The sequence below is a fragment of the Schistocerca americana genome, chromosome 2, assembly GCF_021461395.2.
Source record: "Schistocerca americana isolate TAMUIC-IGC-003095 chromosome 2, iqSchAmer2.1, whole genome shotgun sequence".
NCBI lineage: Eukaryota > Metazoa > Arthropoda > Insecta > Orthoptera > Acrididae > Schistocerca > Schistocerca americana.
In genome coordinates this window covers 315,094,212-315,118,834 of record NC_060120.1, presented here as the reverse complement: position 1 = coordinate 315,118,834, position 24,623 = coordinate 315,094,212, and the positions used below count along the sequence as shown (strand labels likewise).

Sequence of the window (24,623 nt, the reverse complement as noted above, 5' to 3'; positions counted from 1 at the left end):
ACTAGTCTTCGGAATGAAGAGCACAACAACTTCTGTTCATCTTATAACTTGTTCAGTTGCTCTTCGATTATACTAGATTAGATTAGATTAAATTAATACTTTTTCATAGAACACGAATACAAAAGTTCGTATTGACGTGGAACGCGTGAGTTTAACAAAAGTTTCTGTACATATCACAATTTTTTTAATTAATGGGTGAATACTAATTTATATCTAAAAATTCATCTGTTGAGTAGAAGGAGTTGTCATTCTGAAATTCTTTTAATTTGCTTTTAAATGCCGGTTGGCTATGTGACAGACCTTTGACGCTATTTGGTAAATGGACGAAGATTTTTGTGACAGCATAATTCGTCTCTTACTGTGCCAAAGTTAGATTTATTCCAGAATACATAAGATCAGCTTTTCTCCTAGTATTGTAGCTATGCACATTGCTATTGCCTTTGAAGTGGGATGAGTTATTAACAACACATTTCAAAAGTGAATCTATATATTTTGAAGCTACTGTGAGTATCCGTAGTTCCTTAAATAAATGTCTGCAAGATGATCTTGGGTGGGCTACAACTATTGCTCTGATTGAACGCTTTTGTGCAATGAATACTTCTTTCCTTGATGATGAATTACCCCAAAATATGGTGCCATACGAAAGCAGAGATTGAAAATAGGCATAGTAAGCTAATTTACTGATACGTTTATCACTAAAATTTTCAATAACTCTAATAGCGTAAGTAGGTGAACTCAAACGTTTCAATAAATCATCAATGTGTTTCTTCCAAATCAATCTCTCATCAACGCATGTACCCAAAAATTACGAATATTCTGCCCTAGCGACAGGCTTAAGTTCAAATTCTATATTTATTATTGCTGTTATGCTGTTTACTGTACAGTAGCGTATACACTATGTTTAGTGAGAGTCTGTTCGCAGAGAAAATCTTAATATTTTCTGAAAGACATTATTTACAATTCTCTCAGCTAATTATTGTCATTTGGGTGTGATTACTGTATGTGTATCATCAGCAAAGAGAACTAGCTTTGCATCTGCGTTAATATAGAGTGGTAAGCCATTAACACACATTAAAAACAATGAGGCACCCAAGGCCGAATCCCCTGGGACTCCGTTCGTGATATCTAGCCAGTTTGCCGAATTTACTGATTTTTCCGCTTTGAGTGAACTGTTTTCTTTCAACATTGTGAACTCTTCTTGTTAAATATGAGTTACATCATTTGTGCCCTGTCCCAGTCACACCATAATACTTAAACATATCTAGAAGAATTTCTTCAGTCTATCAGGAGAATTCCCTGTTTCAGTGAGTTATTACATACATGGCCGAGAATCCTACTGATCTGTTGGGAACAACTTTTAGTACTCTGTTGGAAATTCCATCTATTCCATGCGAGCTTTTAATTTTGAGAGAGTTTATTATTTTCGTAATTTCAGAGGAAGAGGTGGGTAGAATTTCAATTTCATCAAATTTCATAGGTATTCTCGCATCCAGTAGAGCTTTACCTTGTCTAATTAAGATCTGGATCCTATTTCTCCACAAGATTTAAAAAGTGGTTATGGAAAATATTTTCAACTTCTGACTTCTTGTTAATAAACTTTTCTTTCAGTATGATGGTAATGCAGTCTCCCAGTGTTCTGTGTTGTCTTGTTTCCCTTTCATCATCATTCCAAATTGTTTTAATTTTATTATCAGAGGTGCTAATCTAAGATGTAACACACATACTTCTGGAGTTTTAATAACCTTTCTTAATATAGCACATTAGTTCTGATAATATTTGTCTGTTTCTAGGTCATTACTTTTTCTTGCTGATATATCAATTTCCCTTTTCCGGTTTCAAGATATCTGCATGCCCTTAGCAAGCCATGCTTTTTTACGTGGTTTCTTACAATCATCTTTCACTGCTTTCTTAGGGAAACTGTTTTCATATATTTTCACAAACATATAATGAAATAAGTTAATTTTTAAATTAGCATCAGGCTCCCAGTACAATTAACCCCAATCTAACTGTTGCAAGCTTTCCCTAAAATTTGCAAATGTTGAATCGTTAAAAGAACACATCATTTTGGAGGACTGTTTTGCTTTTTGTGTGGAGTTATGTTATATACTGTAACTAACTGGGCTTCATGAGCAGAAAAACTATTCTTAACAGAAAAAATGTTTATTTGCTTAACAGTGTGCTGCTTCCTCGTACTACCCGAGTAGGAAAATCAGTAACGGATGTTAAACAGAAAGAAATGAGTAATACTTCAAGGTCGTTCTTCCTATCAGATTCTTTCAGAAAATCTACACCGAAATCCCCACAAATAATAATTTGCTTCCCCTGTCTGAAAGATATCACAGTAAAGAATCTAAGATTTTCGAAAACAGCTGAAAATTTCCCAGAGGTGATGTATACACAGATACCGTTATAAGAGTGCCATTATTTAATTTTAGCTCACAGGCACAAAAAATGCCTCAAATGGCTCTGAGCACTATGGGACATAACGTCTGAGGTCAGCAGTCCCCTAGAACTTAGAACTATTTAAACCTAACTAACCTAAGGACATCACCCACATCCATGCCCGAGGCAGGATTCGAACCTACGACCGTAGCGGTCACGCGGTTCCAGACTGTAGCACCTAGAACTGCTCGCTCACCCCGGCCGACAGTGCTACAAACATTGTGTGTCAGTTTAGTGACGATCAGAATAAGTAAAGAGAGAAACGTCTGAGTACCTTCAGTTTTGCTCAGCTGTTTGAAAATCAAATAACGTAAGAGATTTTCCAGCACTGTCATTTTTAAATTTTTCTAAGGGAAGGCTTCAGTCTGAGCTTCTTCTCATTAATCGTAATTCATTTTAATGTGGGATCACTGGACACTGATGTTAGCCTAAAAAAGAGGTACTCCCATGAGTTTCAATGCCCTCCTTAAAGATTTTTTCTGTCATTCCGGCCAATCTACTAATCCCTTTCCTATTGAGATGCAGGCCACTCCTAGTGAAATTCCACCTACCGATGTCATCAACAGGAACCTCCTTACAGAGGAGTTCATCTGGAGCCGATCATATCGCATGAAAGCCTCTTCCGTGGCTACTTCCTAGCAACAGAACTTATCTTCTACTTTCCTTTTTTGAAAATTTGGTTTGCTAATGAAAGTCTTTCGGGTATTAAGAACGCCTATGCCTGCTTAAGGCTCTTCCTTACTTCAGTGAGGTAGCAAGGCAAATCTATTTTTGTGCTAACGATGAAACCATCAGATACTGTTCTTTTTCAGTGGCCCCTTCTCCCTGCTACTACTTCTCACTCGTATTTACCCTTCTTCACCCTTAACCTCATCAGTTCCTCCCTGGCACTGTCCAGTTCAGCCTTAAGGGCTCTCATTTTCCCTTCCTGTTCAGCTGCTTTCCCGTCCCTTGAACATACTTAGCAATACCGCGGAATGGTCTCATTTACTTTCCCAATTCCCATGCCACTATATTCTCCTCAATGAAACCATCTGTCACAATAGCTGCATAGTGCTCTAGAACTAACTTTCTACCGGCAGCTCAAACACTTCGCACTCATGCTTGTTAACAAATTTATTTACGAAATTTAGCTAAATAATAACGAATATATACTACTAAGTACAGGTCACAGGAGGCACTAAATTTTTGTGGGACACTAATATAGGTATGCACTATTGATATAGTAGAGTAATGCACTTAAAATTGTGTCAAATGGGAAACCTGTACACTCGAAAAATTAGGCCTAAAGTAGCATTAGCGTGATACGGTCTTATGCATATACTGCCGTCTCTGAGAGAACTACAGTGTCATTGGCAAATTTCAAAGTTCCTATTCCTTCTCCCTGAACTCTAATCATCTTCCCGATTTTCTCCTCGCTTTCCTTTACTGTTTGTGTAGTGTGCAGATTAAATAAAATCGGGAAGAGGCTTCAACCCCATCTCACTCTCTTGTCGACTACTGCAACCCATTCATGTTCTTCCACTCTCACGATTTTGGCCTGGTTTCTATAATAGTTGCAGGTAACATTTCGCCTCATGTATTTCATCCCTGCTGTTACGAGAATTTCAAGGAGTATATTCTAATAGTCACTGTTATAGACGGGAAAAGAAACATAATATTACATTTTTGGTAGCTGACGATGAAACTTCGTGAAGGCAACGTGGCTGAGAACGACTAGGACAAGAATGGAAGTCTTCCGTCCTTGACGACTACAAGGAAAAACTGTATGCCGGCCGTTTGTTATCTCGTTTGGTTGGCGTCCACGAGACGATAGTGGCAAGCCGCAGCGCCTGCGTGGCACGCAACCCGGTGTGGCGGCTCGCAGTGGTGGCTGCGGCAGCGGCAGCGTGGGGTCCCCTCTTATCGCACTGGCGTCGCGGCTGTATGGAGCCGGATGGGATGAGCAGCGCTCGCCAGCCGCCGGCCGCCACACGTCACGGGCTATCGGCGTTCTGGCCCTCTCTGTCGCTGCTGGCACTGGGCGGTGACGCCCTCTGGCCTGGCTCGTCTGTAATTGGGATCAGATGGGGCCACGACTGCGCACAAGGCTTTAAACACGCGCTGTTGAGGGCTACACGAACGGACGTATCCGGCACCGAGCAGCGTTTCCGATTTGGACTCTCAACATCTCGATTAGCTCTTGACATTAACATAAATTTGGAATACACACTTTTAAAATATAAAGGCACAGCGTAACTGCGGTTCTAGGCGCTTCAGTCTGGAACCGCGTGACCGCTACGGTCGCAGGTTCGAATCCTGCCTCGGGCATGGATGTGTGTGATGTCCTTAGGGTAGTTAGGTTCTAGTAGTTCTAAGTTCTAGGGACTGATGACCACAGATGTTAAGTCCCATAGTTCTCAGAGCCATTTGAACCATTTTTGAGTGTAATTGCCATTCATATACACTGCCGCCGCCCCTATATCTGAGTAGTCAGCGTGACGGGTTGCCGTCCTACGGGCCCGGTGAAACGTCTCTGTGAAGTCTGAAACGCCCCCTTAGAAAAATTATACATGGCTGTGTGTAAATAAAAGATTCAAACTACTGAAGGCACTAACTACTGATAGGCACAGTTAGCAAAAGTAAGATTTTGATAGTGAACAAACAATGTATTTATCTTAATAGCGTTTAAAAGTCATAACACGTATATAATTTTGTGACATCCAATTAAACAAATTTCCTTTTTCTGACGGACACACGTCCAGATCGTCCGCTCTCAAAAATCCGCCATCTCACTTCCCCACATCCACCACTGCTGGCGGCTCACCTCCAACTGCGCAACGCTACGCACTGTTAACAGCCAACTGCCCAACACTACAATAGCGACTATTGCAACAATGCCGACCAGCCTCAGACTGCACACAGCACAGTCAGCGATTTTCATATAGAGCGCTACGTGACTTTACCAACATAAAAACCTAAGCAGCCTACTTACAAGTCGTTTCGTAAGACGCTTGTCGAATTCAGTACAACCTATTCATTTTACTACCTGATTTTAGCTCAAGTCATGAACTCTTCCAGAAAGACTGAGCACTCAAATAAGACCTATTAATTATTACATGTGTGTTTTAATGTGGGTTTCGGTTTTGTTTTGTGGGAATCGCCGAATTGGTCATCGTCTGCTGGGAGCAGACGATGTTGCTTCTCGTTCAAAGGAGAGCACAGGATGACCAACTTAGGTTTCCAATACCTGAACAGAGAGGTTTACCCATCATAGTCGAGGGTGAACGCTTGGTGAGTACGTATCGTAGCTCTTAAGGGGGGTTTCAGGTGATAGGAATCAGGTTGAGTTAGGACTTCGTTATGTTTAACTGGTGAAATACTTAAGAACTTTAGCTTATCTGAAGCTTGTGAAGCGAGTTATTTTTTTAAATCATTTTTAATCTTATATTTCGTGGAAATTACTTTTGTCTTTGTGTGTCGATTTTGTGCCACGTGTTTGGTAATCAATGACCCTACTGGTTCACCACGGCACCGCAATAGGCTTTATTTTAACAGTTTGCTTGTTTAATGAGCTACAATTTCTGCAAGAATATCTGTTCTTTCGTGGGCTTTCTACAAAGCAGCACAACAGTTTGAGTCAGAATGCACCACGTGCTCTAGTTCGGCCGTTTGCAAGCAGCAGACGCTGTTAGTATGTTAAATAATTATCGCACAGCCTTGTGTATTGGTAAAACCTCTGTCCAGAATAGAGCATGCGTAGAATCGTAATGCAAATCTCACTTAGATATTTTTATGGTATTACTGCAAAGGAGATGATAGTATAATTGTCTCCTACCCCCGTCTTCTGTGTTTCTTCTTGCTGTAGTTAAATTGTGCTCTGTTTCATTCTCACGTAATTCTTACATAAATATTTCGAGTCAGGCACCAGTTATGTGTAGTTAGGATGTGCAACCAAATATTTAGTTACAATAAATAATTTACGTGAAAGATAAATTCTTTGGTGTCAATCTTACCTCCTTACTCTGATTTCCATTCCTGAATTTATCAAGTTGCTTCATGCACGACATGGAGTGCTATTTATCTGGCTGCTTAAAGAAATTTGCGTACTAGTAATTAAATTATTAAAGTAATTAAACTAATAATTTTCCAGCTCCGTTTTTTCTAAATGGTTAGGAAGGGCTTGGGCTGGTGGCGACCCTGAATTTCTCAATTTTTGTCATTATTTGTGTGAGAGAAGCAGCTAGAAATGCGAGATAACGTATATGGCTCGATGAGAAACGTCGTAAACATAGTAATACGTTACACCGGGTTCGATTCTCTGCTGGGTAGGAGATATTCTCCGTTAAGGGACCGGGTGTTGTGTTGTCTTCATCATCATTTCATTTCCATCCGGCGAGCAGGTCGCCCAATGTGGCGTCGAACGTAATAAGAACTGCACCAAGGCGGCCGGACCTGCCCCGCAAGGGGCTTCCCGGCCAACGACGCCAAATGCTCATTTCATTTCATATACAATGGCGGAGAAATATACAACGCCTGCAAGGACAGGGTCATTTTATTGTCAAGTGACGTTACAGGTGGTTCACCACAGTAGGAGCATACACTGAGGTGACAAGTCATGGGTCACTGATATGCACATGTACAGATGACGACAGTATCGAGTACTGCCGCGCGGGGTAGCCGTGCGGTATTGGGCGGCTTGTCACGGTTCGCGCGGCTCCCTCAGGCATGGGTGTGTGTATTGTCCTTAGCGTAAGTTACTTTAGGTTAGATTACGTATTATGTAAGCCTAGGGACCGATGACCTCAGCAGTTTGGCCCCACAGTTCTTACCACAAATTTCCAAAAAAATTATCGAGTACATACGGCATAAAAGGGCAGTGCATTGGCGGAGCCGTCATTTGTACTCGGGTGATTCACGTGAAAAGTTTTCCGAAATGAGTATGGACACACGACGGGAAGTAACAGACTTTGAACGTGGAATGGTAATTGGGGCTAGACGCATGGGGCAGTCCATTTCGGAAATCGTCCGGGAATTCAATATTCAGAGATCGACAGTGTCAATAGTGTGCCGAGAATACCAAATTTCTACATCTACATCTACGTGATTACTCTGTTATTCACAATAAGGTGTGTGGCAGAGGGTTCAATGAACCACCTTCAAGCTGTCTCCCTACCCTTCCACTCTCGAACGCCGCGCGGGAAAAACGAGCACTTAAATTTTTCTGTGCGAGCCCTGATTTGCGGCATTTTCTCCCACCACGGACAATGCAGTGGGCGACCGCCTTTACTTAACGACTAAGAGCAGCGGCGTTTGCGCGGAGTTGTCAGTGCTAACAGACAAGCAACACTGACTGAAATAATCGCAGAAATCAATGTGGGATGAACGACGAACGTATCTATTAGCACAGTGTGGTGAAATCTGGCGTTAATGAGCTACGGCAGCAGACGATCGACGCGAGTGCCTTTGCTAACAGCACATCATCGCCTGTACTTCATGTTCCCAAACAGCGATGGAATTTTTGTCATATCACTGGGCCACAGATGTTCGCTATTGGCTTGAAGGACATTCTGGAAAATTCTAGCGAATGATTTGGTCACTCAGATTGACCGACATGATTCCCATCGGACATATACGGGTCTCAACCGAGAGGCCAGTTCGTATACAAAAACCTGCACCAGCAACACTTTCGCAGTTATGGACTTCTATAGACCCGTGGCTCAATATTCCTGCAGGAGACTTCCAACGACCTTTTGAGTCCATGCCATATAGAGTTGCCGCACTAGACCGGGCGAGCGTATGATAAGTTCAAACTAAACGAAACACGTATGACAGAGTAAAGTGTTCCCAAACAGTCGCATCAGTATCCCGTGTAACACCTCCTCCCTACCCCAAATTGCAGTGGAGGCGTGTATTCTCGCATGCCAACGATCATAAAGGTACCAAATGGCATCCTGCGATAGTCTTTCCCAAGCATTTTTACGTTTTGTTGCAATTCACCAATGGTTGTTACAGGACCTGGACGACGAGTAAGTTCTTGCCTTATCAACTAGCGAGAAATCTAGTGGTCATATTGAGCAGAGTAGTTGTTCGCCTCAAAGAGTAAGCTGCGTCGCAATAGCCGTGTGTTCACGTGAATTCTCCTGCTGAAAGGGCACAACATCTTCCTGTCGGAGAAATGGTAGAAGCACCTGTCCATTGTAGTGGAAACTGGTTAATTAACACTGCAGAAACACTATATGCGACCGCGAGTTGTAACTGGAATCACTCAATAGAGGAAAGTCCACTGGACCTGATAGGATACCAATTCGATTCTACACAGAGTACGCGAAAGAACTTGCCCCCCTTCTAACAGCCGTGTACCGCAAGTCTCTAGAGGAACGGAGGGTTCCAAATGATTGGAAAAGAGCACAGGTAGTCCCAGTCTTCAAGAAGGGTCGTCGAGCAGATGCGCGAAACTATAGACCTATATCTCTTACGTCGATCTCTTGTAGAATTTTAGAACATGTTTTTTGCTCGCGTATCATGTCATTTCTGGAAATCCAGAATCTACTATGTAGGAATCAACATGGATTCCGGAAACAGCGATCGTGTGAGACCCAACTCGCCTTATTTGTTCATGAGACCCAGAAAATATTAGATACAGGCTCCCAGGTAGATGCTATTTTTCTTGACTTCCGGAAGGCGTTCGATACAGTTCCGCACTGTCGCCTGATAAACAAAGTAAGAGCCTACGGAATATCAGACCAGCTGTGTGGCTGGATTGAAGAGTTTTTAGCAAACAGAACACAGCATGTTGTTATCAATGGAGAGACGTCTACAGACGTTAAAGTAACCTCTGGCGTGCCACAGGGGAGTGTTATGGGACCATTGCTTTTCACAATATATATAAATGACCTAGTAGATAGTGTCGGAAGTTCCATGCGGCTTTTCGCGGATGATGCTGTAGTATACAGAGAAGTTGCAGCATTAGAAAATTGTAGCGAAATGCAGGAAGATCTGCAGCGGATAGGCACTTGGTGCAGGGAGTGGCAACTGACCCTTAACATAGACAAATGTAATGTATTGCGAATACATAGAAAGAAGGATCCTTTATTGTATGATTATATGATAGCGGAACAAACACTGGTAGCAGTTACTTCTGTAAAATATCTGGGAGTATGCGTGCGGAACGATTTGAAGTGGAATGATCATATAAAATTAATTGTTGGTAAGGCGGGTACCAGGTTGAGATTCATTGGGAGAGTGCTTAGAAAATGTAGTCCATCAACAAAGGAGGTGGCTTACAAAACACTCGTTCGACCTATACTTGAGTATTGCTCATCAGTGTGGGATCCGTACCAGATCGGTCTGACGGAGGAGATAGAGAAGATCCAAAGAAGAGCGGCGCGTTTCGTCACAGGGTTATTTGGTAACCGTGATAGCGTTACGGAGATGTTTAATAAACTCAAGTGGCAGACTCTGCAAGAGAGGCGCTCTGCATCGCGGTGTAGCTTGCTCGCCAGGTTTCGAGAGGGTGCGTTTCTGGATGAGGTATCGAATATATTGCTTCCCCCTACTTATACCTCCCGAGGAGATCACGAATGTAAAATTAGAGAGATTAGAGCGCGCACGGAGGCTTTCAGACAGTCGTTCTTCCCGCGAACCATACGCGACTGGAACAGGAAAGGGAGGTAATGACAGTGGCACGTAAAGTGCCCTCCGCCACACACCGTTGGGTGGCTTGCGGAGTATCAATGTAGATGTAGATGTAGATGATGGCTCCCCACACCATGAAGCTTGGGGTGCCACTCGGGTGCCGTGAACCAACGCACTCTAGGTTGGAACGCTCATCTGGTTTATGACAGACATGGGTACGTCCATCAGGAGCACACAAACTGTACAATTATGTATAATGATAATTCATCCATACCGGGAAAAGAAAATTTCGAAAGTTTTTGCTCTTCATCGACATCGATACTAGCAAGATATAAAAATATGTGTCATAAATGGCCGTGTCTTTTGACTGCACTGACGTACTTTAGACTTTAGTATGTGACATAAATTTCAGCTTGATACGTCTAACCGTTCTTGAGAAAAAGTGGTCTTAACGGACTGAAAGACAGACAGTCGGGTAACATTGCAAAACATATCTTTTTCGTGTGATATAGTTACAAGTTCACAATTTTCGAGTTCTTTGCTGTACTTGTGCTGTAAAACCTCACTTCTCGCCGAATTTCGTGATACTAGGTCAACGGGAAGTATCGCTGAGTGACTTAGCGAGTATCAAAACATGTAGCATAAATATGCGTCTCTTTTGACTGCACAGGCAGAGAAGCTCCAATTCTTCACATCCCAAGGGACCGTAGACATTAGTATGTGGCATAAATTTCAACATAGCCAACGGCCTTGCCGCAGCGGTAACACTGGTTCCCGTCAGATCACTGAAGTCAAGCGCTGTCGGGCTTGGCTAGCACTTGGATGGGTGACTATCCGTTCTGCCGAGCGCTGTTGGCAAGCGGGGTGCACTCAGCCCTTGTGAGGCAAACTGAGGAGCTACGTGATTGAGAAGTAGCGGCTCCGGTCTCGGAAACTGACATACGGCCGGGAGAGCTGTGTACTGACCACAAGCCCCTCCATATCCACATCCGGTGACGCCTGTGGGCTGAGGTTGACACGGCGGCCGGTCGGTACCGTTGGGTCTTCATGGCCTGTTGGAGCGGAGTTAAAGTTTTTATGAATTTCAACGTGATTTGTCAACTCGTTCTCGAGAAATAGGATTCTTAATAGTTGTACAGTCTGACAGACAGACAACAAAGTGATCCAATCAGGGTTCCATTTTCACCAACAGAGCTACGGAACCCTAAAAGCAATAAAATGGCACCTAAAGCCACACTGTGCAACAGTATTTCGTTGTGTTGGCAACGCTACTGGTAAAAGTTCTTGTCCTGTCGGCGTAGCCATGTTTTCACTGCGTGACTGACACTCTCGTCATCTTCAAAGGGTGTTCCCCGTAGAGAATCTTGAAGCGACCCAAAGAGATGGAAGTCCGAGGCTGCCAGGTCTGGACTGTATGGTGGATGAGGCAGTGATGTCCAATCCAATTTGGCACTGTGTTCCCGGAACCGCAGACTGGTGTGTTGGCGTGCATTATCGTGTTGGAGCACGATTTCTGATGGACTCTTGTCCGATCAAACAGGTCGGAAACGTTTCTTGCGTTTATTCAGAGTCTTCACGTATGCCTCTGAATTGATGGTTGACCCTCTTGGATGAAAGTGCTACCCCCTCCCCTGTCCTACAGGGCTATATAGTCTATCGTAAGGATGACCTGACTGGGGAAAAGGCCAAGGGAGGGGATGCTGTGTTTTTAAATAAAGCACACCACTACTCTGCTCTTCCACTGGCTATTTACCTGCAAGCAGTTGTAGCTGAAATATGTGCACATCAGAGGATTACCGTTTGCTCGCTGTATTTATCTCCACTGCATGCAGTAGACTCTGAGGCTCTCGCAGACCTTATGGAACAACTCTCCCGACCATTTCTCCCCCTGGGAGACTTCAGTGTGCATCATGTCCTTTGGTGCTCGATCTCTACTTGCCCTCGTGGTCAGGTTTTAGAGAGCCTTCTGACATCTCAAGAGCAGTTCAGACTAAGCACTGGTTCTTCCACTCATTTCTGTATTGCTACCGGGTCATTCACAGCCATCAGTCTATCTCTCCAGCCCTCACAGACTTTGTTCAGTTGGAAATTCCAGCGACCATTTCCCACTCCGCATTCGCCTACTCGATGGAGGATTGCTCAAACAGATGCCACCAAAATGGATAGTCAGCATGGCTAACTGGATGCTGTTCAGCCATTTGGCTGTGTTGGAACATCACAACAGTGTCCAAGAATGGGTGGACAACATCATACGAGTGGACCATCATGCAGCTGACTTATCCATCCCAAAGTCTTCCAGTCATCTAATGAGGGGACCTCTGTCTGCCTTGGTGGACTGACAAGTGTCGTTCAGCGATCCGGGACAGGCGTGCGGCTCTTCGCTAGTTAAATGCCGCCCAACAGCAGCCAACCTCGCAGCCTTTCGAGTCGCGAGAGCCAAGCTTTACTCATAATTATGGAGAGCAAGAAAACGTCATGGCAATAGTTCCTGGACCCCATCAACCATACCACTTGTTGTACAAAAGCGTGAGAAGCCATCTGGAGGATTTCTGATAAACGCAGTCGTTTACCAATAGTAGCCGTGCTGGATGAGGGATAGAGCATTTTGCAAAAAATTACTGCCACTGTAAGCCAGGATCTGGCGTTTCGTGCGACTGTAGAGAGTGGTAAGCTGGACTCAGATCCAACTACGATTACGCTTTCTCCATGTGGGAGCTGGAATTGGCGCTGTCCGAGACTCGTGATACTGCATCCAGTCACGACCAAATCCGTTACTGCATGCTTCGACATTTGCCAGCAGTTTCAAAGGAAATCCTCCTCGAAAGTTTTAATTTGATATTGCAGCCAGCTCACTTACCTAGCTGATGGAGGGAGGCAGTTTTGATACCTCTACTCAAACCAGGAAAGGACCGCACATGTCCCAGTATCGAATATTGCCATAACGGGCTGTGTAGAAAAGACCCGGAAGCGAATGATTAACCGTCGTCTCGTCTGGTTGTTAGAGACCAGGCAACTCTTTAACCGCTCTCAATGTAAATTCCAGTCCGCAGCACGTGGTTTCGCGGTAGCGTTCTCGCTTCCCAAGCACGGGATCCGGAAGACCCGGAAGCGAATGATTAACCGCCGTCTCGTCTGGTTGTTAGAGACCAGGCAACTATTTAACCGCTCTCAGTGTAAATTACAGTCCGCAGCACGTGGTTTCGCAGTAGCGTTCTCGCTTCCCAAGCACGGGGTCCCAGGTTCGATTCCCGGCGGGGTCAGGGATTTTCACCTGCCTCGAGATGACTGGGTCTTGTTGTGTCGTCCTCATCATCATCATCATTCATCCCCATCACGGTTGGAAGAAGGCAATGGTAAACCACCTCCACTAGGACCTTGCCTAGTACGGCGGTGCGGGTCTCCCGCATCGTCCCCTACGCTCTGTCGAGGAGTATGGGACATCATCTTCATCATCCCTCTTGGCATCACATCCACGAGAATTACGCCATCACAATCCCAGAAGATTATCACCATGACTTTTTCGGCAGAGGGGGTTGTGTTGAATTTCTTGTTTTGTGGTGAATGAGGATGATGCCAGTCCATGGGCTACCTTTTTGTTTGCGGCTTAAAGTGGTGCACCCAGATTTCCTCCCCCGCAACGATCTGTGAGAGAAAGGCCTCTCCATCGGTCTCAAAACGGTCCCATAGTTCAGATGAAATGGCCTTTCTTTAAATCTTGTGGTCGGGTGTGAGAATTCGTGGAACCCATCGTGAGCACCTCTTTGAATATCCAAGAGTCTCGGTCACTGCAGACGCACTTCCAATGCTGACCGACAACTGTAGAGACTATTGTCTAGTTGTGATGCGCCAGTCGGCACGAATAATGGCTTCCGCACTGTTCAGCATGTCTGGAGCAGTGGCTGTGACAGGACGTCCCGAGCGTGGCTGATCATGGAGCTCTGTTTCTGCATTTCCTGAGGCTATAACTTTCTTTACCCGTTGCCCAACTGTACTCCTATCAACTGCAGCATCGCCTTACATTGCACACAAACGCTTATGGATGTTCACGACGGTTTCTTTTTTTGCACACAAGAATTCAATAACTGTACGCTGCTTGTAACGTGCGTCTTACATAGACGCCGTTTGGACACTGTACTACGGCTCTGCCATCTGCGAGGACGGTTCGAAACTTCACCGGCGCATAGAACATACATCAAATGTGAATCACTAACAATGACGTTTGTCTATGTATATTAATGGCTTTAAAAAAAATGTAGGGTGTTACTTGTTGAACCACTCTCGTACTTTCGAGCAAGTAAACATTTTTTTTCATTTTCTAGACCTTACATTGGTCACTTTGATACCTCGTTTGTCTACGAGGGTTGTCCAGAAAGTAAGTTCCGATCGATCGCTAAATGGAAACCATAGTGAAAATCAGAAACATTTTACTTGCGAGAGTTAGCTACACTTTCTAGATACTTCTCTACATAGTCGCCGCTCCGACTTAGACATTTGCCACAGCGTTATACCAAATTTCCAACACCATCGTCATTGAAGGCAGCCGCCTGTGCTTTCCAATAATTTTGTACGCTGGTTTACAGCGCGTAGCCTGTTCCCAAGTGTTGTCTTTGTATCCAGCGTTTCATGTGAACAGAGATGATACTCAGGACGAGCGAGTTAGGGCTGTGTTGTGGGTGATCGAATACTTCCCATCGAAAAGGCTGCAGGAGCATCTTCACTACCCCAGCAGAGTGCTGCTGAGAATTGCCATGAAGAAGGTTTTGCGTGGCAGTTGTGTTAGGTGGGCTGCATTCATTAAGGTGAAGCCTCTCAGTGGGCCCTCCTACTTGGCGGGAGACATCGTTGTTCTGGGCACCTTTACTCGCTCACAACTGAAAAGAGTGTCCTGATGCGATCGACAGTCATACTAGAGACACTACCCAACACATCTGTGCAAAGCTTCATCGGTTTTCACTGTGGTGTCCATTTCACGACCGATCGGACCTTACTCTCTGGACAACCCTCGTATTTCCCACTCTTTGTATAGCTATCAACATTCGGTCAAAAGCCCATATTATAATTTACAGGGAGGCTTGTTATCGCTCCGCTCAAATATTTAAGCAAAATGGTCGATGCTTTGACCTGTTAGAAGAAATGGACATTTGTGTCTCAGTTACGAAACACATCAAATTAATTCGCAACTGCGAATAAGGACTACCATCAGTTGTACAATGGAATGACGACAATGAAAATTTTCTCTGCCAATACCGGGCGAGCGACTGTAAAGTACAACGTCTAACCTGCACAGGAATACACATCATGAACGTACGAGTTCAGGACGTAGACGCATATGGAAGTTTGGCTCTGTTCGTGAGTCTTGCACGGATAGCCAAATCGTAAAACGACCTCTCGCGATAAGCGGGAAATGCGAGTTCGACTCCCGGTCCGGTACAAATTTTCATTGTCGTCATTCCATTCTACTCCTGATAGTTGTCCTTATTCGCAATTGCGAATTCATTTGATGTGACTGTTGAAACTGGTCCACGATATCATAGGTACTGGAACGGGACGGAGTAGATGTCCGAGCTGGTCCCAATATGTTCTATCGGGGACCTTGCTGCCCACAAGAGTACCTCAGAATGATGCAGACACTTCATTGAGACACATGCCATTTGTGTACGAGCATTGTAATCTTGAAACATGGTAACAAGAAGCTGTCGCATGAGAGGGAGCAGGATGTGTGGGACGTACTATTGTGCCATCGGAGTTCCCTCTATTAGTATTAGCTGGGATGTGGAGCCACACTGATGTCTCCCCACTCCATAACACTTGGAATAACACCTCTGGTCCTCTCCAAGGCACTGGTAGAACGGGATCTCTCTCCACGTCATCTCCATGCCGCGCTGGGTAGCCGCGTGGTCTTGGGGGCCTTATCACGGTTCACGCGGCTCCCTCCCGTTGGAGGTTCGAGTCCTCCCTCGGACATGGGCGTGTGTGTGTTGTGTTTAGCGTAAGCTAGGTCTGAGTAGTGTATAAGCCTAGGCACGGATGACCTCAGCAGTTTTGGTCCCATAGGAACTAACAAAACGAAACAAAAAGAAACACGTCACCCCATACTCGGTAGTCATCCAGGGTAGTGCAGAGCGGCGACTCCTTGGTGAACACAGTGCGACACCATTCATCGGCAGTACATGCTTGCCCGACCCCGCACCACTCCAAGTGCAGCCGTTTGTGCTGTGGCGTTAACAGCAGCCTACGCATGGGACAGTGATTCCCTAATGCAGTAGTCCTGCATGACACAGAATGTAGCAGGGTATGCAGAACGTGCTCTCGGAGGGCAACGCATCTGTGAAACGGTTACGATGTGCTTGGTGCACAATACGGCTTCTCTCTTCTGGAGGTCAGACGTGGTCGACTGGGAACCTTTACGATGAGTATGCCTTTCCGCATGTTTCCAAGCAGTCCTATATCGGGCCACTGTCAAATCCGAATGCCGCACAAAATAGTTTATTGCACGATCCGACCACTTGGCCAAATGGAGACCCACAATGATGCCCTTTTCACTCAGGTGCTGATAACACTATCTCAAACGAGTACGTGGTACCTTCGTGTCCTTTTCAGTGATCACCCTACATCTGACTTTGGTCACGCCTGTTATATACCCTACCAGTCCTGGTAACAAGACTAAACGCGAAAAGCACTAACGCACTCTGATGGCCGTTATATCTGTTACATAGAATTGCAACTCTAATCATTTACATAAGCGCCCATGCTGTGTCAGTGTACAAGTTACACCCACATCCGACCATGTCCTCTGGGTGTTGGCTTTTTTCTGTCAGGGAGTGAATATAAAAAGAGGAAACAAAGAATTATTATACAATCCAAAAAATCTGCCAATTAACTAAACATGTAAAGATAAAAAAGAATAAAATTATACTTAAAAGCACACGCTGCAAAACGGTTGCGTTGTCAACAGCACTGAAGGCGACAGTAGGCAGAGGTCGAGGTTTTACACGTGGAGTGAAATAGCGTATGTTTCTATTCCTACTTGCCTGTGTTAGCTAAAGAATTATCTTCTTCGGCAGATTTTATAGTTACATTTGTTAGAGTAACATTGTGTGATATTTAAAACAATTTTTAGAAAATTAAAAAAAACTAAGCACTTTTTAAATTTCAGTGTCTGTTACTATACGTAAGGAGGGAAATTGGGGAGAGGCGGTTGATTCATAGTCCAAAGGAACTTTACATCGTAGTCAGAATAACACAGGCACTGCAATATCGTAGTTTCAACAGTTGTGGACCAGATTACTCATGAGAGGATACAATGGCTAATTCCCAACCGAATCACTGCATACATCCAGGCCAGAACTGGTGCAACGTAATACTGACAAGTGGGCTCATACTGCCCCTTGTAGATTTCACTTGATTTTGTATCCACTGAAATAACATCTACGCCCTCAACCCGAAGTTTCATTTCGGTTTTCCCTCCACTTCTGGGAATGTGGATGGCCAGAGGATTCTCCCACTCGGCAGTAAAGATACCGACTGAGGAGGAAAGTAATTCCAAGAAACGTGAGGAATTTAGAACTATAAGTTTGATCTCTCACGCAGGAAAAAGTTTTACTAAGGACGAGATATAGAAGACTTCACGGAAGACTGGAAAAAAGTATTGCAGAGGAACAGTGTGGATTTAGAAGAGGGAAAGGTACAAGAGATGCAGTTTGACTCCTGAGAATTATAGGTAAGAGACACATTGAAAGAGGAAGAGAAGTTTATACTGTTTTCATTGACTTGGAGAAAGCCGTTGATATAGTAGAGTGGAATAAATTAATGGACATTCTAAGGAAGAATGGTGTCGAATGGAGGAATAGGAGACTGATTAAAAACCTATACCTACAAGAGAAAATACGAGTACAGATTGTAAATGAGACAAAAGAGGAAATCACAGTTGGAAGGGGAGTGAGGCAGAGCTGCTGTCTCTCCCCAGTACTGTTTAACATATATTTGGAGCTTACTATTCAGAAATGTTTGAAAAAAAATAGAAGACTGTGGTTTGGTCGTACGAGGATCAAATATATTCGAATTCCAGATGATATGGTGTTATTGGCAGAGAGCGAAAGAAGTATAACTGGAATATTAAAAGAATTAAATAAGGCCTGTGAGGAAGGGAGAACCGATAGAGGTACTCAAGGTACCCTCCACCACACACCGTCAGGTGGCTTGCGGAGTATGGATGTAGATGTAGATGAATTCAGAATCAGAATCAGAAAAAGACAAATTGTATGGTGATAAGTGGATGAAAAGTAAGAAGTTAGGACAGGTGGATATAGAAAAGCTTAATGCTTTCAAATATGTGGGAAGCAGAATTACGAAAAACATGAGATGTAATAAGGAGGTGAAAACACGTGTAGCAATTGCCAATGGCGCATTTAATAAAAAGAGGAGGCTTCTATGTGGGTGCGTGGACAGGCATCTGAGGAAGAGACTGACGAAGTGCTTTATACGGAGCGTGGCATTGAACGGAGCTGGGACATGAACACTGAGGAAAGAGGGAGAAAGAAGAATAGAAGCATTTGAGATGTGAATTTGGAGGATGGTGGGAGGGATGAAATGAGTAGGCAAAGTGAGAAATAGGGAGCTGTCGTGAAGAATGAGGGAAGAGAGAGAAATTTTAAGGGTAATCAAGAAGAGGAAATCCAACTGGACTGGACACCGGATGAGAAGAGATTGTTTAGCGATGGACGCTGTGGAAGAAACAGCAAATGAAAGAAGAAGATGAGGGCGCAGAAGATATCAGATGGTGGATAATATAAGGGTAGGAAACAATTACGAGAAAATGAAGAGATTAGCAAATGACAGGGTGCATGGAGAGCTAGATGTGAAGACCTGCCCTAGGTCAGAACACTGATGATGATGATCTGGGTGCTTCACTTTTTGCTCAGACAACGTATTAATAGTATGACCACCGGATGGTCGAAATCGGTTACGGTATTTTGAAATGCTCATAAGATTGTATGAATATCAAGAGCTCAGATGGAAACCCAGTTATAAGCAAAGAAGGGAAAGCAGAAAGGTGGAAGGAGTATATAGAGGGTCTATACAAGGGCGACGTACTTGAGGACAATATTATGGAAATGGAAGGGGATGTAGATGAAGATGAAATGGGAGATACGATACTGCGTGAAGAGTTGGAGAGAGCACTGAAAGACCTGAGTCGAAACAAGGCCCCGGGAGTAGACAACATTCCGTTAGAGCTACTGACGGCCTTGGGAGAGCCAGTGCTGACAAAACTCTACCATCTGGTGAGCAAGTTTTATGGGACAGGCGAAATGCCCTCAGACTTCAAGAATAATACAATAATTCCAATCCCAAAGAAAGCTGGTGTTGACAGATGTGAAAATTACCGAACAATCAGTTTAATAAGTCACGGACGCAAAATACTAACGCGAATTCTTTACAGACGAATGGAAAAACTAGTAGAAGCCGACCTCGGGGAAGATCAGTTTGGATTCCGCAGAAATGTTGGAACACGTGAGGCAATACTGACTCTACGACCTATCTTAGAAGCTAGATTAAGGAAAGGCAAACCTACGTTTCTAGCATTTGTAGACTTAGAGAAAGCTTTTGACAATGTTGACTGGAATACTCTCTTTCAAATTCTGAAGGTGGCAGGGGTAAAATACAGGAAGCGAAAGGCTATTTACAATTAGTACAGAAACCAGATGGCAGTTATAAGAGTCGAGGGGCATGAAAGGGAAGCAGTGGTTGGGAAGGGAGTGAGACAGGGTTGTAGCCTCTCCCCGATGTTATTCAATCTGCATATTGAGCAAGCAGTAAAGGAAACAAAAGAAAAATTCGGAGTAGGTATTAAAATCCATGGAGAAGAAATAAAAACCTTGAGGTTCGCCGATGACATTGTGATTCTGTCAGAGACAGCAAAGGACTTGGAAGAGCAGTTGAATGGAATGGATAGTGTCTTGAAAGGAGGATATAAGATGAACATCAACAAAGGCAAAACGAGGATAATGGAATGTAGTCGAATTATGTCGGGTGATGCAGAGGGAATTAGATTAGGAAATGAGTCACTTAAAGTAGTAAAGGAGTTTTGCTATTTGGGGAGCAATATAACTGATGATGGTCGAACTAGAGAGGATATAAAATGTAGACTGGCAATGGGAAGGAAAGCGTTTCTGGAGAAGAGAAATTTGTTATCATCGAGTATAGATGTAAGTGTCAGGAAGTCGTTTCTGAAAGTATTTGCATGGAGCATAGCCATGTATGGAAGTGAAACATGGACGATAACTAGTTTGGACAAGAAGAGAATAGAAGCTTTCGAAATGTGGTGCTACAGAAGAATGCTGAAGATTAGATGGGTAGATCATATAACTAATGAGGAGGTATTGAATAGGATTGGGGAGAAGAGAAGTTTGTGGCACAACTTGACTAGAAAAAGGGATCGGTTGGTAGGACATATTCTGAGGCATCAAGGGATCACCAATTTAGTATTGGAGGGAAGCGTAGAGGGTAAAAATCGTAGAGGGAGATCAAGAGATGAATACACTAAACAGATTCAGAAGGATGTATTTTGCAATAGGTACTGGGAGATGAAGAAGCTTGCACAGGATAGAGTAGAATGGAGAGCTGCATGAAACCAGTCTCAGGACTGAAGACCACAACAACAACATATGATTGTCCCGTAAAAATACAAAAACCGTTACATATGTTAGTATATTTTTAACTGAATAGGTCTGTAGTAGGTGGTGGCGTGTGAGCCGTGTGGGGCGGGTTCTCCGTCAGAAAAGCAATCACACATTCATGACACTCTCCCACATGACTGCCGGCGCCCGATCACGAAAGAAAGCACGTCCTCCAGTTTCCTCAGTGATGCGCTACTCGTCAGACTACAGTTAGTCCGACTGGCACGAGGCCGGCTGCTGCACAAACGTGTCAGACATCCGCCCCGGCGCACAGCCGCGCGTCCTCGTGGCAGAAGCTGCGCTGCCGCGGCCCAGCTGCACAGCTGCCGGCCGCAGCTGCGCCTATTTCCGCCGCGACACACGCGCAGACGCAAGCTGTCCTATTGTCACAACAGGTGTCTACATCCTAAATTACACTTTTTGGCACGTGACTTATCACCCGAACAAGGGAGGGGGGACTAAAGGCTTTTATCCTGTTCGTAATATTACTGATCAATCTACATCTATATCTGTAATCCACAGACCACCTTGCGATATCTGGCGGAACGTACTCCCGGTATCACGATAATGATGTGACTGTGCGGGAATACCATCAACTACGAACAAAGACTAGCTATTTTTGACAGCCTGACGCACTAACACAACTATGTCACTGAGATAATTGGAAGCTACGTTGACTATTTTCCGCGAAAAACTTTTCATATGTCACTGAGGACTTGTCACTATTTTACTGTACTAATGGAATACCAGTTCCAAGGAGTCGTTACTATTTTCCTGTACTAATGGGATACCAGTTCCATTAAATGAATAACCCGATTCTTTAATTAGGTGGTGGTGGTAAGTTCCTAAGGGACCAAACTGCTGAGGTCATCGGTCCCTAGGCTTACACACCACTTAATCTAACTTACTCTAAGGACAACACACACACCCATGCCCGAAGGAGGACTCGAACCTCCAGCGGGAGGAGAGGGGGGGGGGGGGGGGGGGGGGAGAGACGCCCGAACTGTGGCTAGGCGCCGCACGCTGACCGCTGTAATTAGGTGGTGGTAAACTGATCGAATTGAAAACCTCTTCATCTACCTCTATGCTCCGACAATTATCTTTCAGCGTTCTGCCCTTTCCTGTGCCAGTCGATAATTGTTTGCGGAAAGAACGCCTATTGGTAAGTTTCCGTGCGACGTAGAATCGCTCTACCATTAGCTTCAGGTGTTTTCGCGACACGTACGAAGGAGGAAGCAATATATCGGTTAACTCTTCTAGGAACGTACGCCTTGGTATTTTAACAGTAGACCATGAACCACGCTGATACGCACAAGGCCTCTCCTGTAATCTCTGCCAGTCGAGTTGGATGAGAATTTCCGCGACAATTTCGTGCTTGTTATAGGTAGCTGTTAGCATCGATTCTGTGGACCTTCTCTGTTTTCCCTATAAACATATGTGTTAAGTACACTTGTATGGATATGGTGTCTGTTCTTTCGGACATGTCCGGAAGAACAGACACCATTGATGACCTGCAGCCATCTAGAACGAAATTAGAATTATATTAACACCTTCAGCTGCTGACGGGCGTTCGTATATATCAACGGGGACAGGTGAAAATGTGTGCCCCGGCCGGGACTCGAATCCGGGATCTCCTGCTTACATGGCAGACGCTCTATCCATCTGAGCCACCGAGGGCAAAGAGGATAGTGCGACTGCAGGGACTACCTCGCGCACGCCTCCCGCGAGACCCACATTCTCTCCTTGTATGTCCACACAGTACATTCGTAGTGTCCCACCCCAACACACTCATTACTTGTGGAAGACATTCTTACCAAGTCCCGTATGAGTTCGGGGAATATGTGTGCCTATGCACAGAAGCCGGCCGGAGTGGCCGAGCGGTTCTAGGCGCTTCAGTCTGGAACCGCGCGACAGCTACGGTCGCGGGTTCGAATCCTGCCTCGGGCATGGATGTGTGTGATGTCCTTAGGTTAGTTAGGTTTAAGTAGTTCTAAGTTCTAAGGGACTGATGACCTCAGAAGTTAAGTCCCATAGTGCTCAGAGCCATTTGAACCATCTGCACAGAAGAAGAAGGTCATGGCCGGTATTGCCATAACTATATACTTATATGGATATGATGTCTGTTCTTTCGGACATGTCCGAAAGAACAGACACCACTGATGACCTGCAGCCGTCTAGAACGAAATTAGAAATACGTTAATACCTTCAGCTGAAGGTATTAATATTAAAGTCTAAATAATTCTAATTATCAGTTAAGTGTCCTGGGTTAATGAGTGATACTCAGGTATCATCGAAAGAAGGATTCGTAAAGCACTTCTTTCGCGGGCGGGGTGCGTTTCTTGATCATTCCTCTATTAAATCTTAGTCTGGCTCTGTCTTGTCCACGACTGGCTTAACGCGACCGCACAACTTGAAACAGCTCCGTATGCGTTCTTCCAGGTATTTTATGGGCCTAACTATTTACAGTGATTATTAAGGAGTCACGTTAATAAAATGATGAATCTTTCCGCCTATTTCGAAGCAATACGTTATATTTTCTGGTGCTGTGGTTCAACTGCTAATCTAAGTGAAATGCGCGATCCTTTGCATGTCTTCATACATATCGCCGGGCTTTTCTGAGGTTGTGACATCTGTATTACAAAAGCTCCTTTCGTGAACAGCTTCCTGAAACTTTTGACGTGATCCACTAGGTCATTTATACTCACACAGTGTATCGACTCTGTTTTAAGTGGCCTAATTAAGCTCTCCTACATAGGTATACGAACATAAAGTAACAAGGAAAAACGTGTGCAATAATGGCGAAAAAACTTGCAGTTAATCCTGTGATTAAGTGGTGGATATTTGGCATGTATTAATCGGAAATGGCATAAGCTACGGACATCATTAATACTCCCAGAGGATTTGAATACACAAAGATGTCACTGTATGAAACGGTAAATGTGAGGTATTGTTTAGTTCAGTTGGCACTTTAAAAGAAACAAAGGAGTATCACGCGGTTTTATATTTAAGTTTACCTAAGCCACCTTTTCTATGTTTAACTTTTTAAGGAAAAGGTGAGGTACGTCACTTGTGGCTTTGGAACTGTTTACAAGGCCTCTTACATGAAGACAGATTATTTTACCTTCATGTTCCCTGTTAATAAACTTGCAGAAAGAATAGGTATTCCACTGCATAAGTTTTCGATACTGTGAAATGTGTGTATATTAGAAAAATGATTATAGAAGGTGTGTACAGTATACCAAGAGAAACGACAGTTTGTTTGATATATTTGACAGTTCATTTGGAATGTCACCACTATGAGCGCGTCTGCATGGCCGAAAGCATGAGTGATACGTATTGTTTGGCTACCAAAGGTTGTATTATTATTATTATTGAGTAGAGATCGGGCGAGCAAGGGAAGCAGCTTTCGGCCAGAGATGAAGAGTGTTTGTTGTGTCACGGCAAAGTGAGGAGTTTGGATGGCAGACGTACCGCGCAGAGAGCAGAACTTTATTACAGATCCTCTCTGATTTGTAACTAACGATAAAACATGATTTTGAAAAGGATTATGTAGAGAGACGGCTCATTTGGAAAAAGGTAATTTGCATTGAGTTTATTTTGCTGAAAGTGCTAGCCGAGTAATTATTGTAGTGTAAAGACTTGATTCTGATAAATAATACGTATGTATTGGTAACCAGGATGAATTATCAGCCACGTGCTCAGTACTCTAATTAGTTTCCTCCCGCAATTGTCAGTTACAAGTATTTCATTTGGAAAGATAAAGAGTAAATTTTACGTAATTTAAATATTCTGTGTAAAAGTACAGGGTTACAATTATTGAACTATATGAAATAAAACCATCATAACTTCTGAACGGTTTGCATTAGGGCGTTCAAACTGCACTCTTGG

The 24,623-nt window shown here is 44.0% G+C and overlaps 1 non-coding gene and 1 pseudogene across 1 annotated transcript; one reads left to right on the top strand and one right to left on the bottom strand.

Moving 5' to 3' along the window:
• Positions 1 to 10,799: 10,799 nt before the first annotated feature.
• Positions 10,800 to 10,917, top strand: LOC124597058 (annotated as a pseudogene).
• An 11,421-nt stretch (positions 10,918 to 22,338) lies between these two features.
• Positions 22,339 to 22,413, bottom strand: Trnat-ugu. Its single transcript has one exon. It is a non-coding gene; the product is annotated as a tRNA-Thr (tRNA).
• Positions 22,414 to 24,623: the final 2,210 nt, after the last annotated feature.